The sequence below is a fragment of the Danio rerio genome, chromosome 20 (genome assembly GCF_049306965.1).
Source record: "Danio rerio strain Tuebingen ecotype United States chromosome 20, GRCz12tu, whole genome shotgun sequence".
Lineage (NCBI taxonomy): Eukaryota > Metazoa > Chordata > Actinopteri > Cypriniformes > Danionidae > Danio > Danio rerio.
Genome location: NC_133195.1, coordinates 10,715,289 through 10,735,608, shown reverse-complemented (window position 1 = coordinate 10,735,608; position 20,320 = coordinate 10,715,289).

Genomic DNA, 20,320 nt, shown 5'->3' with positions numbered 1-20,320 from the left:
TACTGTACATTTTTACTATGCAGAACTACAGTATTTTAAGGTTAATTTTAATATTGTATCGTATCAAATGTTAACAGTTATCAAATGTTATTTTATTTTATTTAATAGTGCTACTTTATAGTTGTACAAGTGTTATTTAAGCTGTTCAAGGAATATAAGAAAAAAATTTTAATTTTAACTGCACAATAAAAGTTTATTATGTAAACCATGCTAAATGAGTAGCAATACTATATAATAGAGCAGCAAAACACTTATGAACAATTGATAATTAAATCCAGTCAACAATCAATACAACAACAACTATTTCAATTTTAAAAACAGGTGTGCTACGAAACAGAAAATGAAGATGGCCAAGTAATGTTGTAGAAAAGGGAAAATGAAAGAGGGCAGCAAAACTTTGGATGATTCTGCAAAAATAACAAGCAAAATCAGTCACTGGAGTAAACACTTATTGGCAAATGGATGGATCGATTCTTTGATTTTTGTAATTTATCTTCAGAATCATGGGCTAGAGTAATTGGTGGTTCATTCTGCTGTGGTGACCTCTGATAAAAGCAGTGAATATGCTTTTCGAGATTTCACCTTTTCTCTTGTGCTTTTTTGTCAACATTTAACAATTACACAGCGTATGCCCTTCCAGCCGCAACCCATCTATGGGAAACATCCATACACACTCATTCACACTTATACACTACGGATAATTTAGCCCAGTGGTTCCCAACCTGGGGTCCGCGCCCCCCTAAGGGGGGCGCCAGAGTTCACAAGGGGGGCGCGGGAGAGGATAAGTATTGAGGTAGAAAAAGGCATAAAAATGCTCCACTATTATATAGGGCTGTACAATTAATCGAAAATCCGATTTCGATTACAAAAGATTATAAAAAAAGCATTAATCAAGATAAACGATTATATGCACCTTTCCACCTTTCCAGCTGTGCACGCGTTGCTCTTAAAAGCGCAAATTTGTGTGTGCAGCACGCACACGCAGCCAGAAGCATGCGGCCAGTCAGCATTTGCTCTCATTCGCACACTGAGACGAGCAGAGGAGCGCAGACATCTAAAGTCATTAACGTGAGCGCTTTAATGGTCAAATAGGTGTCAAAACGCGGTGTTTAGTGATTATTTATATTAGCCCCCATTTGTGTAATAAACAAACGAGTTGAGAATCAAAAGACGTGAAAGAGAAACCATTAAAGAGACAGCGAGAAATATTCCTGCTGCCGCCTGTTTTATCATTAATCAAAAATAACGAGAAAATGTTTCTCTGAAGGATTTTTGTAGCTAAAGTGTTTTTCTTACAGTTAAGATGCTTAAAGCAGTTTGTTTAATATTTTTATTTAATTGTATTTATTTCTCTTTCCTTTGCAGGCTGGAAAATAATACACTTGAAGTCAGAATTATTAGCCCTCCTGAATATTAGCTGAATATTAACTTTTCCTGCCCAATTTCTGTTTCATAGAAAGAAGTTTTTTTTTCTGAACATAATAGTTTTGATATATCATTTCTAATTACTGATTTATTTTATCTTTGCTGTGATGACAGCACATAATATTTTACTACATATTTTTCAAAATACAACCATTCAGATTAAAGTGCAGTTCAAAGGCCTAATTAGGGTAATTAGGCAAGTCATCAAAAATATTTATTGCTTAAGGGGGCTAATAATATTGACCTTAAAATAGCTTTCAAAATATTTAAACTTGCTTTTATTCTAGCTAAAATAAAACAAATAAGCCTAGAAGAAAAATATTAGAGGAAATACTGTTAAAATTCTTTGTTCTGTTAAACATAATTTGGGAAATATTTATAAAAAAAAAATTCTCAGGAGCGCTAATAAATTTATTGTATTTTTTCTGATACTCGTTTTGAATAATCGTGATTACAATTATGACCAAAATAATTGTGATTATGATTTTTCCCAATATCGAGCAGCCCTACTATTATATATGTATTTTTAAGTACCAAGAAAAAATCAAAACACATGCTTAAAATTCCAACATAATAGTAAAAATAATTAAAATAAATAACTTTAAATAATTATTTAAATTTTGCTCACTTGCGCAATGTGGTTGTCCAACTTCTCGTAAAGGCAAAATCAAAACAAAAATGGCAGAGAAACGTAAATGCAATGATTCTTCAGAGGTGAAGAAAAAGATTAGACAGTATGTCAAAGCCTACCTAAATTTTGGTTTTATTGAAGGCCAAGACAAGTTAAAACTGATTATTTTATATTTTGTATACATATTATATATTAATATTACACAAACACACATACTGTATGTATATATATATATATATATATATATATATATATATATATATATATATATATATATATATATATATATATACAGTACATATGTGTGTGCGTGCGTGTGTATTTATATGGTGGGGGTGCTCCAATGTTTGTATATGTTCATGGGGGGGTCCCCTAAGAAAAAGGTTGGGAACCACTGATTTAGCCCACCCAATTCACCTGTACCGCATGTCTTTGGACTGTGGGGGGAAACCGGAGCACCCAGAGGAAACCCACACAAACGCAGGGAGAACATGCAAACTCCTCACAGAAACGCCAACCGACCCAGCCGAGACTCAAACCAGCGACCTTCTTGCTGTGAGATGACTGCACTACCTCCTGCACCACTGCACTGCCTTTTTTAATTCCTTTTTTTTTTTTTTTTTTTTGATGTGCTGCATCAAAAACTGCTCTTACATTGGCACTTTTGTTCACATGCCTGGAGCTGCTGAAGTTACATTAAACAATACTTGGAGGTGTTCAATTAAAACAGTTGAGGCTAGCACAGTTTCAGTTTCATTCAATGAAGATGATGATGCACCGAGGCATTGTGTATTTCATTGGTGTCTAAACACAAAGAGCTGTATGATAAATGCAACAGAAACTAATTTCGGCAGGATAAAGAATTGGATATAATATCAGAGAGGATTCGACGGTAAGTTTTATTTCACTTAACTTTCATGACTTGCAAGTTCATTAAGCAGTGTCCAAATTCATGATTGATTCTGCATGAGTGGTCATCACCGGTGAAAAATGAATGGATTTGAATGCAGAAATATGTCTTGATAAGCGCGAGTGAAAAGTATCCAGATTGGTGTGTATGAGCCTTAAGCTTTCAATAAAATAATTATATATAAATTGCATATTTCATCCATCATTTTAATAAAGCTTATTCTATTTCCATCAATGTTTTGAGGATTGCCTTCAAGCCGAAACTCAGCACTGGGAAACACCCATACACTCATTTAAAACACATACACTACACCTAATTTAGCTTTTCAGTTCACCTATACTGCATGTCTTTGGAGTGAGGGGGAAACCGGAGCACCTGGGGAAACCCACGCCAATACGGAGAGAACATGCCAACTCCACACAGAAATGCCAACTGACCTAGCTGGGGCTCGAACCAGCAACCTTCCTGCTATGAGGTGACAGTGCTAGTGACTGAGCCACCAGACCACCGAAAAAGAAAAATCAAAGTATATATATATTTTGTTATTAATTATATATATATATATATATATATATATATATATTTTTTTTTTTTTTTTTTTTTTTTTTTAAATATAGCTTGCACATGTTCATCACAGATAATACATTGCACAGATATTGGAATTATTCGTAATTTATATTGATTTTTATAATTTAAAAATGGAGAACTTGTGCATATTTTCTGCATCCGTTTGTGTGAACTGTAGCAACAGAATTCCATGGATGATCAGTATTACACAGTGACCACTGACCTGCGTTATCAAGTGGTACCTTATTATGGAACTGCTGACTAAAAGCAATTTCAGGCATATTCATTTTCATCAAAATTGCTTAAATAATATTTAAAGCATTGGTTCACCCAATAAATATAAATCTGTTATGAAGTATATAAGGGCATTTCATTCAAAAGCCCCGAGACAACAACTCATCTATGACACAAATTAAGTCATTTAGATAAAGTCTGGGAGCTGCATAGACAGCAACAGTCCTAACTCATTCAAAGTTCCAAACAGTATCCAAAAACAATCAAAACATTTCATCTGATTTCAATCCTACTAAACTCCAAGAAGACACACATTTGTGTGTCAAAAAAAAAAACTGCAAAAAAGACTTTGTTCATCAGTGTCTTCTGCATCAGCTCAGGGCATCTGGCAATATGAAGTGCTGCATGTCAAACTGCTTAATGACAAATGGTCATGTTGAGCATAGTAAATTCACAACCAAATGACTGGACCAGGAGGAAATAACCTTTTTGCTGTTTTTTTTTTTTTTTTTAATATAAAAATACGATGTTGTGCGTTATCTCGCAAAACTGTTTCTCCATAAACACTTCCTGTTCTCATCCATGTAAACCCTTTCGTTTTTGCCGAAATTCTCCAGCATTTTACCATTCTATCCCACTATCATCCTATCATTAAGTATTTTCCCATATTTCTGATATATTTTTAATCTTGAAAGCACACTGAAATTAATATTAAAATGTCTGCATTCACTTTCTTGACATTAAAGCTGTGCGTCGACCGTCGCCTTTCATATGCTACCTCTGAACCTGTGAATGCATGTAAGCGCTGACTGTCAGACGCGCTCCGTACAATAAACTGATCCCAGATCAGCTTCTGTACACGCCATTTACAGAGGAGCAAAAGTGCAGGACACTTTTGGATTCGGGTGTATGTTTAAACAGACAAATACACTGAAAAATATGTTTTTATTTATTAATTTATTTATTTGACATGTACATCCCAATTACACTGGAAAACCACATGCATTTGTTTAAGTGTCTTAGCAAACTTGCTAATTCTCAACACCTGTCCACAGGAGGCTTACAATTGACAAAATAGAAATACATTAAAACATACATAACATGACAATTCTTTACATAAAATTACTGCAGGCAAAAGCAAAGCCGACATGATCCTACCAACTAACAGTAGACTATTTGTGCAAACACTGCTGTTTTGTTTTTAACCACTTTTTAAGAGCACTACTAAAAATATTCATATTACTTTCTGATTTTAAGCTAACCGGTAACTCATTCCACAGTTTGGCTCCCTTTACAGAGAAGACAGATTGACCAAACGAGGTCTTACACTTTGGCACTAGACATGTAAACATATGTAAACATCTCCGTCCTGCATGTTTTATTTTAAACAGCTAATTCTCTTTTAAATGAGCACAAACAGTAAGTAATGGAATGGTTTCATTATAGATCTGTGCATTCTTACAGTGACACCTCTGTTATCAAACAAAACAAAACATGAGATTTATTTGCTGCTCACTTTTGTTTAGTTTGATAACACAGGTGTCACTCAGGCCCGGCCCTAACCAATTTGGCGCCCTAGGCAAGATTTCAGGTGGCGCCCCGTCACATCGCAGTAAATTCCACTGCTAGTGTATAGTCATAAGAAACTAAATAGCTTTTTGATCGACTACTACAAGCTGGGAAAACGTCAGATAAATATGCCAATGCAATTAACATTATTGCTGAATAGATCTAATATTTACACATTTTTTTGAGGAAGTAATGATGGAGGTAGTTACATTACTATTACTATTTTCCATAACATCTATGCCCTTTCATAACATTAGCTGACGTTAAAACTAACAGACAGCACTATAGATATTTATTGATTAACAATGTTATGCCATATCTGTCAACGTTGGGATGTAAAAATATGGGACAACAAATAGCTTCAAATCATAGAATACATAGCAAACAATAGAAAATATTGACAATAAAATAAAAAGTTTGACCTATATAAAACAATGGCTTATACAGAAATTAAATAAAGCTATAAAATCTATTTAACTTTTAATTGTATTTGCATATTGATTAAAGTTACTATTAGAGCCGGCGCGTTCATAGAGGTGACCTAGGCGGCCGCCTAGGGCGGCAGTATAGAGAGGGCGGCATCTGCAACATCCCCCTACCACCCGCGTCCTCAGTTATGTCTGCGACACCTCCCTCACCACCTGCGTCCTCAGATATAATCGCGCATAGGCGACAGAATAGAGAGGGCAGCTTCAGCGACACCTCCTTCTCTCCCTCAGCACCCACGCCTCCTCAGTTATATCCGCGCATAGGGCGGCAGAATAGAGGTCCGCGACACCCGCGCGTCCTCCGTTATTTCCGCGCATAGGGCGGCAGAATAGAGAGAGCAACGTCGACAACACCTCCCTCCCTCCCTAAGCACCAGCGCATCCTCAGTTATATCTGCGCATAGGGCGGCAGAATAAAGGTCCACGACACCTCACTTCATTTTCATAATCGGTCACTTTCGTTTTCACATTGGGGTTGAGGGCGCCGTGATCGTCCTCTGCCTAGAGCGGCAGTTCAGGTTGCTCCGGCTCTGGTTACTATTGTTATTTAGTGAAAAGCAACAGATGAATCTCTTATTGTGTTTTGTTTGATAACAGAGGTGTTAAGCTTTCGACTACTTTGGTAACTGTTTGTGCTCATTTAAGTGAAAATTAGTTGTGTTTAAAATAAAACACGCAGGACGGAACAAAAAAAAAAGAAAAAAATAAGCACTTTTCTGACGGTCCCTTACTGAGAGCTCCACTCCGCGCGAGTTCTCCCGGCTAAACACATATCTTCGGCTAAACGGAGCAGTTGTCGTAATGTTGAGCGGAAAAAAAAGAAAAAGACAGCTGTGAAACATAACCAGCTTTGTCTTTTTGTAGTAAACAAACTTTATATCTTTTTAGGCTAAGAGGTTTTTGAGTTATTGCCATCTACCAGTGAATGTGTCAGGAATATCAAAATCAAAACCAACTTAACCGCGTTCATTTCTGGCGCCCCCTGGATGTACAGCGCCCTTAGCATTTGCCTATACTGCCTATGCCACGGGTCGGCCATGGTGTCACTTTAGCTGATCTGGGATCAGCAATAAGCTGAGTCAGCGCTTATACTTGCATTCACTGGTTCAGAGGTTGCATTTGAAAGGTGACGATCAACACACAGCTTTACTGTAAAGAAATTGGGATAGAAGGGTAAAATATGGGAGGGTTTCGGCAGAAATGGGAGTGAAGTGAACAGAAACTGTTTGTGGAGAAACAGCTATGCGAGGGAATGCAAAACATCTTTGTGAGAACACAAAACTTTGCGAGAGAACGCAAACACATAGAAAATATATATTTTCCTCCCACCCTTTTTTCTTTCACCCATTTTTTTCTCCTACCCATTTTTTTTTTTTTTTTTTTTCACCCAGCCAATTTTTTTCTCTTCCACTACATCCCTTCCGGGTCTCCGTATCTATGTCCCCCATATCGTCACCTCAGAATTATAAAGTTCAGTATGACATTTTTGTCAAAATTGAGTTATTGACATATTCTTATAAAAATGACAACTTATTTACATTATGGGATGTTTTTTATTAGTTGTTTACATTTTAAGGCCTTTTATTTAAAAAACTAATGTTACACATGTACTGTTTGCTATATGGAATGCAAAACCTTTGAAGCTCAATATCTCAAAATCATTCAGAACGGAGATAGAACCTTATAATTCCAAAGTGTTATACTGTGACAGTCTGTGACAGTCGCAGAACATTTTCCTGAGAGAAGTGTGCCAGGCCAATGCACATTCAGTGCTTCAAGAAGTTCCATAATCTCTATGTGAGTCATCTAATCCATAAATTCAATGAGTTCAACCAGTACGCAGTGGTGATTGCTTTGTAATAATTCCTTCATGTTTGAGGGAGATGTCATTTAATTAATGAGTTCCACACCTGCACACATTTTGTGACTTGGAATGCAGTAGAGACTTTGTGAATTGATTTGTATTAATGTATTGTTACATGTTTCTAGACATTGTAACATGTTTCCTACCATAGGGCCGTATTTCATCAATTGTTTATTTATTTATTTATTTATTTATTTATTTATTTTTATATTTATTCCTTAATTAATTCATTATTTTTTTTCATTACAATACCACCCAGATAGCATACGAATGTGGGCCACTTTAGGCAGTTATGCAGCACTGGTGGCCCAGACAAAATGAATATGAGCCTGAAATGACCCACCTGTACAATGGCAAAAGGGGCCAAAGATTTTAATTCATATATAGGCCATTTAGGGCACTTATGGCAAAATGTAATCTAACTGTAAGCAGTGGCGTCCCCAGACAATTTTCTTAGGGGTGGCCAGAAGAGGCCACACCAACTCTTGGGGTGGCACACACAAATTAATGTACTCAGTGTTATATTCTGCATGAATTTAGTTTTATACAGTTTATTTATTTTATTTTTTATTTTTTTGAAAATTGACATTGACTGTTTAATATCCTTACAAATACCACACAAATTCATATATGTCATCTCTAGGAAAAATTTGGGATTAAATGGATTAAACCTAGAAGAGGCTTTGCGTGATGTCACACTTAACAAGCGGATATTTTTTGTAGATTGAAGTCTGTTGTTTAGGAAAATATAAGGATTATCTTAAAGGGCCATGAAACCCCTCATTTTCGGTTCAAGTCTACCTCAGTATTTTTTATTTTTTTTTCAAAAATACATTATAAACTATAACTTTGTCAATTTTTTCACTTTATTTAGTTTTCACTGAACTGTCCTGTAAAAATGTCCTATTGTGTGACAGCACAAATTAAGAAAAACAAGTCTTAACAATAGCATGAGAGTAATTTATATTCACTGTTGAACATAACTAATACTGTATATTTTCTCTATAATTTCCACAAATAGGAGTGACACACAAAGTACAACAACACTTTTAACAAAGTAATTTTATAGAGCTTCCAAAAAAGTAAAGTATGTAAAAAATAAAATAAATAAATAAATCAGAGATAAAACTCCACAGGGGGCTTCAATCACATAACCTTAAATGGGGTCCTTCAACCAATTGTTATCTAAGGCCCTGTTTACACTAATATGTTTTAGTTTTGATATGGTTATGTCATCAGTCCACACTATACTCGAGTTTTTAAGCCCTGAAAACGGCTCATTTTATAAATGCTGAAGAGACCATTTTAAAACACTGCCGCTCCATATCAGTGTAGATGGGGAAAAACAGAGACATCTCATTGGGGCTTTTCCTCAATTTTAAGTAACCTACACACAGTTCAGTCTTGCATCCTCTCCTTGTAAGCTCAGAATTTGCAAGTTTGATATGGAAAACAAACGTCATGTAAATCTTCATTGTACTTTATTACTTCATTCACATCACGTTGTTTCACTTTCTTAACAATAAAATGAACTCATGAAATAAGGAACTGCCCATTTGCATTTTGGTATTAAAAACGTAACAGAAAAAAAAAAATGTTGAGGAGTTGTGTAGCTACATATTTAAAAAATTGTCATCTTCACTGTATGCATATTCATAACAAATTGGAGCCGATAACATTACTGTCTCCTTTTGTTTTTATTGAAAATATGAAACATTCTCTCTTTTGATGAATGTCAGTGTTAATAATCAATAATGGCCATTATAAAAGTATAATGTACAATAAGTTTATACATTATAGGAAATAAATGCAAGCAAACAGTCAAATGTGCAGAATCAGTGTACGTGGTTACATTACTTAATATATTAACTTATCTTTGAAAAACTTGTTAACTGAGAACAAGTAATAGATTCAAAAGTCGAGGAATAGGTCGTTAGATATAGACAACAAGATGAATTAAACATCACATTTAACAAATATAGTGAGATTAGATCCAGCGGTAGATCCTTGATAAACAAGTCTGACTTGCACAGCTCTCATCACTGCAGTGCATGCCAGAGTGTGTGTGTGGTCAGGTGACAAGTGTTTTCAGCAGTATGGTGTGGACAAAGAGTTTTTCAGAAACGCTGGGTGAAACACCAGTGGACGCGGATTGGCTTCATTCTAAAAGTAAAACTTAATAGTGTAAACGGGGCCTAAGGGTGCAATCACAATAGGCTATCTGAACTGTGACCGGGCGCATTTCCTGGTTCATATGACAAGTTTGAGCGCTCTAAATTGGGCCCAGGCACGGTTCAGTCTGCCGGCCCTGGCCCAGTTGAAAGAGGTGTGCCAGAGCACAGTTAGGTTGGGTTTTGGTTCGGTGTACTTGTAGTATGAGAGCAAAGCACACCTGAGCCCGAAACTGAAGATGCAACTTCACTTTTAAGGAGCTGTTTCATATGGGTTTATTAATAATTCTTACTTTTCAATAAACACGAACTGCTGTAGTTTATTAAAGACGCAAACCCCTCGCTTAATGTCAGCTGCACCTTAGAAAACAATCGCACTTCAGCAAGGTTCAATGCAAATATACCTAGTATGAGTAAGTCCTAATAATTGGATTTACCCAATGTAAAATAAGAGCTGTAAATTATTGAATTATGCTTGAAACAGTCTCACCAAAGAAAAAGTTTGATAATTGGCTCAAAACATAAACAAAAATGTAAAAACACAGCAGCTATTAGGTTGTTTTGGTAATATGCAATGGCTCATCAACAATCCAAAACAAATATAAGTGTGTGTGTGTGTGTGTGTGTGTGTGTGTGTGTGTGTGTGTGTGTGTGTGTGTGTGTGCGTGCGTGCGTGCGTGCGTGCGTGCGTGTGTGTGTGTGTGTGTGTGTGTGTCTACAATGCAGGCCATTTTTGTAGAGCCACAGGTTTGTTGGTTTAATAGGATATCCGTTTAAATGACTTAGCTGTCACACTTTAGAAAAATGATTGTGCCTCGCTTATGTAAAGTACTTGCTTGCTTGCAAAAAAAAAAAAAAAAAAAAACTTTCATGGAAGAAAATAACTTAAAGGCTTACAACCACTTTTAAAAGATCAGATCATTTGACTGCAGTACAAAATACCTGAAAGTCACACATTGTGCTTTTTTATATAATTAAAGCTCAAATCCTTTAAACTAATGAGCTGTATAGTGTTATAAGCAGAAATGGGAACAGGCAAACAATTTAATATGCATAAATGTGGCTCGCAGAGTGAAATGATAATAAATTCTCCCTGAGGGCAAAAAAAAGTCTATTTACATGTATAACAAAACTAACATTTTCTGCAAAATCTCCATAAAACATATACATATACAATATATATTTGTTTATGGAACACATTTACAAATTACCATTAGTCCACATGTACAGAAAAAAGTCAATTTAATTGTATGTAATGCAACATGAGCTCATTTCTAAAAAAGATGCTCTGCAGTGAGCCCATGCATAAAATAATTTAATAAAGTTGAAAAATCAATTGTGTTTTCTTCTTAAGGGAGTCTGGCTGATCAGAAGTCATTACTGTGCATCTCTGTCATGCATGTTGACTGATTTCTGTCCAGAATGAGATGCAGTGGCACAAATGTTGCTCCAGGCCCAGTTCTGGATCAGTGCTGTGTACAAGATTTGTTATTTCTGGTGTTCATGTTTAGATGTAAATGAATTAATGCCATTGCTTATCAAACTGCAGGAGTACAATCTGTATCCATTACATTTAATGATCAGAGAGGTGGTATAAAGTAGACAAAAAAAAAAAAAAAAAAAACACTTGTGACTGGAAACACAATCCGGTGGGAATGTCTTATTTGTCCACCTAGGATCGGATTGATGAAATCGCAACTTAATATTAGCAGGTATAAACAAGGCACGCTTTCGCTCTCTCCACTTGTCTGCTTGTCACATTAGAATCAGTGGAAGGACTAAAAAATGTAACATGTCAAAACTCACAAAAATTCTGACAAATATTGCGCTGTAAAGAGCAAAACAATTTTAAACTTATGCCTAAGTTGACAAATAACCTTGGAATAAGTGGGATAATCAATCTTACCATGTGTTTAAGGATTTTAATGTACTTCCGCTGCATGTCGTGTGGTCCTTCGCCTCCTTTAACACGCGACAAACCGTTGATTATCCCTTACATCTATAAACCAACAGTTCTGTCTGGTTCTCGGATCTGATAGCTGTGCGATATCAGAGGTGCAATACATAAGTTTGACACTCAGTAGCTGAACTAGGTATTGCATTCCAGAATCAAAACATACACAATCGCTGTTTGCCAGATTGAGGACAAACAGAATTGAGCAATTGAGCCTACACACTGATTTAAGGCTAACATAAATTGTGCTCTAAATAAAAGCAACGGCACCCGATAGAAGGAATATTTTCCATATTAAAATGAGATTTTGTTCTAACCAACACCAGTTAATATTTTAGAAATGGCTTCTTTTTTTTTGCAGCTGAACAACCGAAATTTTGATGACATGATCACGTCAGGTACACCTTGTGTGCTTTATTGAATGTTAAATCCTAATAATGTGAGTTTGAATGGAATTTTACATGGCATGTATTGCCATACTACTGAAAGCAGCAGCTAATAGTTTACCTCAGATCTTGAAAATAAAATAAACCATTTGAAATTTAACTTTAGAGCTGTGAAATAATGCAAACAAACACAGATGGTTCAGCGTCTACATTTAATAATGGTTATGATATTAATTAGATTATAAGCCTTACCATTTTGTCAGAGTGCAGAAAGTGTAGTATTCTGTTCTTCTGAATGGCTGTATTTAAATTTTTGTCCTATTTTGTCTTGTCCAAACAGCCTAATTGCTTATCACTGCAAATCTCGTCATGTAGGCGGTTGTTAGGACACTGTAATTTGCTCTTTTAATGTTTACATTTATAATATTTATATAATTTGCCCATTAAAAACTAGCTCATGAGGGAACTCTGAATCTGCGTCTCATTTTGGAAGCAGCACTGCCCACCGGAGGTCACATTTGGGTCATGGTACATGCTTTGTAAAGCTTTCTGAATAAATGAATGAAACACACGATTTTACATCAAGGCAACCCGGGGTAATTGGCTAAACTGGCATTGGGCTGGTTAAAAAACCCAAAACAAAGACAGGGTTCAGGCATGTAATATAGATTTTTAAAACAGATTATCTGACTTCAGCATTGTTTTTCAGATAAACAAGAATGCACTTAGCTTGTTTCTTAAATATCTGCAAAAATATTATGGTATTTTTATGCTTTGGATAAGTAAAAAAAAACTTGCATTTAACACCTTAAAAGCAATTTCAACACTTGTACAGTCTCTTAACCCTTTTCTATTACTCTGCCCACACTAGGACTAAAAAAGGACTGAACAACTACAGTATATATATATATATATATATATATATATATATATATATATATATATATATATATATATATATATATATATATATATATATATATATATATTTGACGTCACATTATGTATATAAACTATAATAAGAATAATATTTTGATTGTCTCTTGTTTATGTTAAGTATTTAAAAAGCTTTTTTAAAAGATTTATACAATCTTACAGTCAATATTACAAAGCCCCTAAAGTCACGTGCAAAAAAAATTATAATGTGTGTGCACAACAAACGTATTGCATGCACATGACATATGTATCGCATGCACTCATGAAAGTCTTCGGTTTAATTGTTCCTGTCACTTTAGGGGCTCCATACAATATTATTTGCCCTTCAATAATTTTTTTTTTTTATTATTGTCTACAGAAAAAGCCACTTTTATCCAAATTATTTAAGTGAATTTATCCATTATTAAGGGCGCTTTGACATTTGGTTCAATTTCCTGGACCGAACTCAAGTTCAACCACATTCTCGGCTGTTATTCTTTTTTTTTTTTCATCTTTTTTTTTTTTTTTGAATCCCCAGTGTGCTTGCATCATCAAGCTGCTGTTTTGTGTACAACTGTTGCTAGCTGAAGGCCACAAAAGCAAAATGTCAAAATGGAGACGTCCCAGCCTAATCTCAAGAGGAAACGTAAGTATTTTTCGTTTTGTCAGTTTAGTTGCTAATTTGTACGAATTCTTACGAGTTCAGTCGTATGAAAATGTACAATTTTAAAAAGGAGGCGTGGCACCCAACTCCACCCCTAGCCCCAACCTTCATTGGATGATGAGCAAATCGTACTAAATTGTGCAAATTAGATTGTACAAATTCATATGAATTAGCCACTAAATCAAAAAGTTACAAATTGCTGCGTGATTGCGTTGGACGTCTGCATATTACGGTCATTTAGTATTTACTGAATCTTTTGTTTTTGTCACCAAAACCAAAATACAGAGAGCCGCTTGCATCTATCTGCTGCAATAAAAAAAACAATAAAAATGTTTCAAACATCACGCAATTTTTGCAGAAGTTGTTTTTGGTTGAGACAAGCAGATATTATCACAGTTTGCACAAACCGTCTCTTTCAGGCAAACTATGGTGCAGTTCACTGGTGCACACCCAAGTACAGAAGACACGGAGTGCTTTCACATTTGTGGTTTGGTTGAAAATTATACATTGTAGCATTTTTCTGCCATTTTTGGGACCTTTTCACACCACACTGATTGCTTTGGTCCGAACCAGTTGAAAAAAACAAACAAAATGCAGGCATGTTACAAAATCCACATTACTCATTGGCCAGATGCAATTGAACACATATTTCATAAACTGCTTTTCAAGTGGTCAGAATTAACGTGCTGGAAAATGACTGCGCTGGCCGATTATATCTGTTTATAAAATACATTATTAACGAATCTTTAGGCTACTGAAAAATATGCTAAACTGAATATGAAATATGTTCCTTGCATAATGATCACAGCTAAACAAGCTAGCACTCTTTTCATATATAAACTATTAATAAAAAATGAAATAAATTTTAAGTAATGGAACATTATGTAAAAAATCTAAAGACTAAGAGCTAAATAAAAGCGCCTTGTCAGAGCTGAACATCCCTCCCTTACATTATGTAAATATAAATATTTCAATAATATACAATATCATTAAATAGCATTCTCTCTCTCTCTCTCTCTCTCTCTCTCTCTCTCTCTTATCAAAGGCAGTTGACATGCGCTGAAACACTATACACAGCAAGATCACAAGTGCTGAAGTTCATGGGACCAGTTTTAGCTACTTGTTGTCGATTTGCGTGTTGTTCCTTTTTTTAAAAGGCTTTTATTTTTTTAAATCTCTCAAGTTAATAAAGGCTATGGGGTAACATAATCTCCCTCAGAGATATTTGAGTTCAATAACGTGTTGCACTGTATTGACCCGTACCTCCCTGTAAGTTTACACACTGCATAGACTACAGGCCTACAGCTCTGGTGTGTTACATTTGTGTTTACATGCTACATTTAGTTTTTATTGTAAAATATACATTATAACCCAGTACACAGTAAAATAATATTTTTGAATAGCTTGCCTATTGGCAGCGTATATAACCGTTAAGCTTAAATAGGCAAAGCATATTTTTATTAATATTAAAACACATTCATACAAACTAGCCACTCTTTGATTTTTTTTCATTTCCGTATATTTTTATCAAACAAAAATGTAATGAATTGTTTATTTTGGTTTTCAATTTATAATAATTAATATAATTGTTAGGTGACACAACGTCTACATAACATTGGCTGATTGCGTTTTTACAGATATCCTACAGATAGACTTTTTGGCTCAAAGAGATTTATGCCTGGTAATTTCAGTGCTGTATTTTGACAGATTTCGCAAAGGCTTCAACTTTCAACCTGTCAGCTGGTACCAGCCTCTGTTTTGCGACTTGACTTGGCGTCTCGATGTCTGGTTGACGGCGAGAGAAAGAGATAAGATCAGACCTCAGATTCGATGTGCGGCCGCAAGTCGCAGTCACTTTATATTAAATTTTTAAAATATTTGCTCATCTAAATTAACTTTTCATTTGATTAAAAGCCGAAAAATTGCCAGACAGAGGAAGCAACTTTGTTGTTTTGGAAGAGAGTGGCTTCAGTGATAAAACTCGTAAATGAAAGAATTGCACTTAACAGAGTTTCATGCGTCCCCAATATGCAATGAGAGTGACTCCATAAGGTAATGTACTGCACACACTTTGTGTGGACTCATGTAAGCGCAAGGATAACTCATCCTTTAAATGTCCATGCTTAATTGTTAACAGATAAGGTCTATGGATTTGAAGAGTTATCAACAATGTGAGTATACTTTTGGCTTACAGCACCCTTCTGTTAAAGATTTTTGTGTTCATCCTTGCTACAGACAAAAAAAAAAAAAAAAAAAAAAACGACCAAATAAACTTAAATGAAACTCATTTATGAAGTAGCGGTACTTGGTATCGGTGAGTACACAAACTAAAATACTTATACTCGTAACGGTTTGTAAAAAAAAAAAAAAAAAAAAAAAAAAAATATATATATATATATATATATATATATATATATATATATATATATATATATATATATATATACTCTACATAAACTGTATATATTATATATAGATTTTTTCAACACATTACCAAGCATAATAGTTTAATAGCTCATCTCTAATAACAGATTTATTTATTTATTTTTTATGACAGTTAACAAAATTTTACTAGATGTTTTTCAAGACACTTCTATTCAGCTTAATGTGACATTAAAGGCTTAACAAGGTTAGCTATGTTAACTAGGCAGGTTAGGGTAATTAGGCAAGTTAAGCTGCGGTCACACTGGGCTTTTCCTCCCATAGACATCCTTTCACATGCACGCGAATGTGTCAAACCGGAAACGCAGGGTTATGCGTTAAGTTTCGCAGGTTGCTGCGGTGCAAAGTTCAAGATTTGTTAACTGACCTGCTAAATCGCATCACTTGACTGCGTGAGACCAACCGAGGATCAAAACATGACATCTCTGGACAGAAATGTAAAACATGGATTAATCGCTCACTTTTTTAATGCCTAATAATCTGGTTTATTCCTGCCCCTATTCGCAGCGCCGTACAACAGAATTTTGCACACACAAACTCTAGTGTGACCGTAGCTTTATTGTATATAAGTGATTTGTTCTGTATATTATCGAAAAAAATAAATAGCTTTTAAAGGGGCTAAAAATGTTGACCTGGAAATAGTTTTTAAAAAATTAAAAGTTGCTTTTATTCTAGCCGAAATAAAACAAATAAGACTTTCTCCAGAAGAAAAAATATTATCAGACTGTGAAAATTTCAAACTCTGTTTGACATCATTTGAAAAAATATTTAAGAAGAAAAAAAATGATGTATATTACCATTTTGTAAATTAATTTCTGCTATTGTTGTATGGTATAATATATCTAAATTATAATATTTAATAATATTTCAAAAACTTAGAATATAATATATCATAAAATGATTTTAATACAACCCAAAAGCAAATCTACAAAATTCCAAAAAAGCCTAAATAGATCAGCAGCCACTCTGAACAATTTCCTCACTGATGCACATGTCATAAATATAAGTGTTTTGGGCTCAGTTTGTCTGGTGTGTTACTGGTGTCCTGCTGTGGCCATATGATGTCCATCATCACCTCTATCACCCGTCTGTGACTCTGCCTGCTGCTGGTTCATGCCGTGCCTGCAGAATCCATTTAGTTTCAATTAACTCTGCTAGCGTCGGCCCCAGGGACACGGCCCTCGCCTTCTGCCAGAGCCCAGCGTTCACCTGCCTCGTCCTTAAACTTGTGTCCCATTTCGTAGATTTAGTGGTGAGGGTCTGTCTCAGAATGAATGCCACAGTTTTGTGTGGCCTTACTGAGCATGAAAGTCATTAGTAGTGTTAAATGGTCAGTGAATTGGGAGGCTTGGCTGCTTTGCTTGGCGCTCAATAGCCAACTGAATGAAAATTAACATCTGCTGTGCTGGGAGATCAGCGTGTTCTCACTTTTTTCCACTCTCTACGTCACTCGCAGCCTTTCTTATTCATCAGAGGAACAACAGTGCCACCTTGTGAATGGAAAAAGTGTCTTGATGAAGAGGATTGCTGTTATATGAGACCTATTATGCGAAATTTATTTTATAAGGGGCTTAAATACAGTTGTGTGGCAACTCTAATGTATTAATACTATTTTTTTTTAATAATTATACTTCATAAAACGTCTGCAGAAACACTTTGATTGACATTATCCCTTTGTATACAGTTGAAGTCAGAATTGTTAGCCCCCTTTGATTTTTATTTTTTTTTTAAATATTTCCCAAATGATGTTTAACAAAGCAAGGGAAATTTCACAGTATGCCTTATTTGTTTAATTTTGGCTAGAATAAAAGCAGTTTTAAATTTTTAAAAACCATTTTAAGGTCAAAATTATTAGCCCCTTTAAGGAAGTTATTGTATTAGCTATCTTTATACAATAACTTGCCTAATTACCGTAACCTGCCTAGTTAACCTAATTAACCTAGTTAAACCTTTAAATGGCAGTATGCATGGAACATATAATATCGGATAGAAACATGTCACATTAACACAAAACACATTTTTTTTCTTTTTTTTAATCGTTATTATTGAGTCAAATTTACAAATTAAATGAATTTGCACTGCTATTTATATTTATTATCACTTATCAATCATCACAAAGCAATAAATAATCTCTTATAAAATACAATAATATTAATAAGAATAATAATGTTATAATGTTTACAGTGGAGAATAGAAAATATATTGTCTGATAGAAAAAAATCTCATATTACCAAATAAAAAAAAGAGTCTTAAAGTTTACTATTCAGTCAAATTTATAATAATCTAATTTGCATTGCTTTTAGAATATACCGATCAATCATCATAAAACTTGATAAAACCACAAATCTTTAATAAAATAACTTTTTAAAGTGGATGTATGCATAATATATTCTATGGCAAAAATTAACACAATTAGCCAGCAATTATTGTATAATTTGAGTCAAATTCACAACAATCTCATCTTGAGCTTGTATTAATATGCTCATATCAATCATTATAAAACTGTGAGATAAAACAGAAAAAGAATCTCAGTCTTTGTTATTTCAAGTTATGTTATTATGAATGTGTTAATGTGTACAATGAGCCTGAAAATTAAGTTATATTAATATCAACAGCCACACTCTCGCAAAATACCATACCAAAAAAAAAAAAAAAAAGCTCCTTTTTTTCCTGTCAACAAAAAGGCAGTGTGGGACACCTTGCGTTTTTGGAACGTAAATGCGCGTTCAATGTGATCGATCCCTTAGATTTGATAAAAACAGCTAAATTTTCTTGGCATATTAGACCTACTGCTTTCTGTCCGATAGAAGTATTTTATTGTCAATTCTTCCTTAAACACACGACATTCAGAGTCAATTTTTATTTTTTATTTTTTTGCCTGACTCATTTTCAGTCATTAAAGGTCGAGTGCATTTAATATCTTAGAGCGTGTGCTAATTCTACTGTACCGCGTGCAATAATGCCATCAAATGGCGTTCACTTTAATTTACTAATTCTGAAACCAAACTGTTACTCAGAAACAAAATTTTAAAAACTTCCTCGCATTCCGGATGAAATTGTTCTGCAGGCCGCATATTATGTTTATTACATAATAGTCTCTGGTGCTTCATCCTTTAATAGCAAATGGCCCACGAATCCTATGCTGCAGTGTAGGTTCAGAGGTGTAGCGGACGGGGCTACACACCCCCCCGGTTTCACTTTGCATGATCATAACTTACCTCAGCCTTAACACTGCCAGCAACCCCACCTTAACTCTTGCAGGTGGGCCCACGCATTATGTGCCACTGCATTGGTTATTCTGTAAATCATCAGAAAAATTTTACAAACAATGCAGTCGTTTGTTGTGAAAAGGAACTATAACCCTTTATTCCCTGCAGATGAATCTCCATTTGTCAGTGATCGTCATCTTCATGTCATGATCCTCCTCTGTTGTTTGAAGCGAGTGACGCGTTCACATTTTTCATATTGGTGATGTATCGATTTTGATGCATTCAACCTAAAGATGGAAACGCAAGATCATTCATTTTAAAACATGGTGCACTTTCATTTACTTAGTGCTGTGTCACACACTGCATGGAAGATCATTTTCAAAACAATAAAACTAGTTATACGTTGAGAGAATTTACAGTAGTGTTTATGGAATTTTGCAAGGATTAAAAGGAGATTAATAATGAAATATCCTTACTTTTATCATAGGGAGTACTGAAAAAACACAACAGGATATCCTTAAAAGACAACAAGAATCCTGGTAGTATTTTGCGATGAATCTCCAAAGAAAGTTCAATCCAAAAGCATTGTGCATAAAGGCAATTCCAAAAGATATGATTAGCAATTATACTGGATATATAACAGAAAGAGCAGCATGTATCTATATCTGAACTAAATATTTTCAAAAATGCCTTACTTGGGTAAAATCTGTGTAACAGTTTAAATGAAATTTTCTAATTTTGTTAGATATTATATATTTTACAGACAAAGACCAAACGTTTCATATTTCCATCCAAAAAAAAAACAAAAACAAAAACAAAAAAATTCACATATGGGGTTGTTACAATTTCCTTTTGAAAGAGAGACCTGATTTTGTAATTACATGAGGAAGG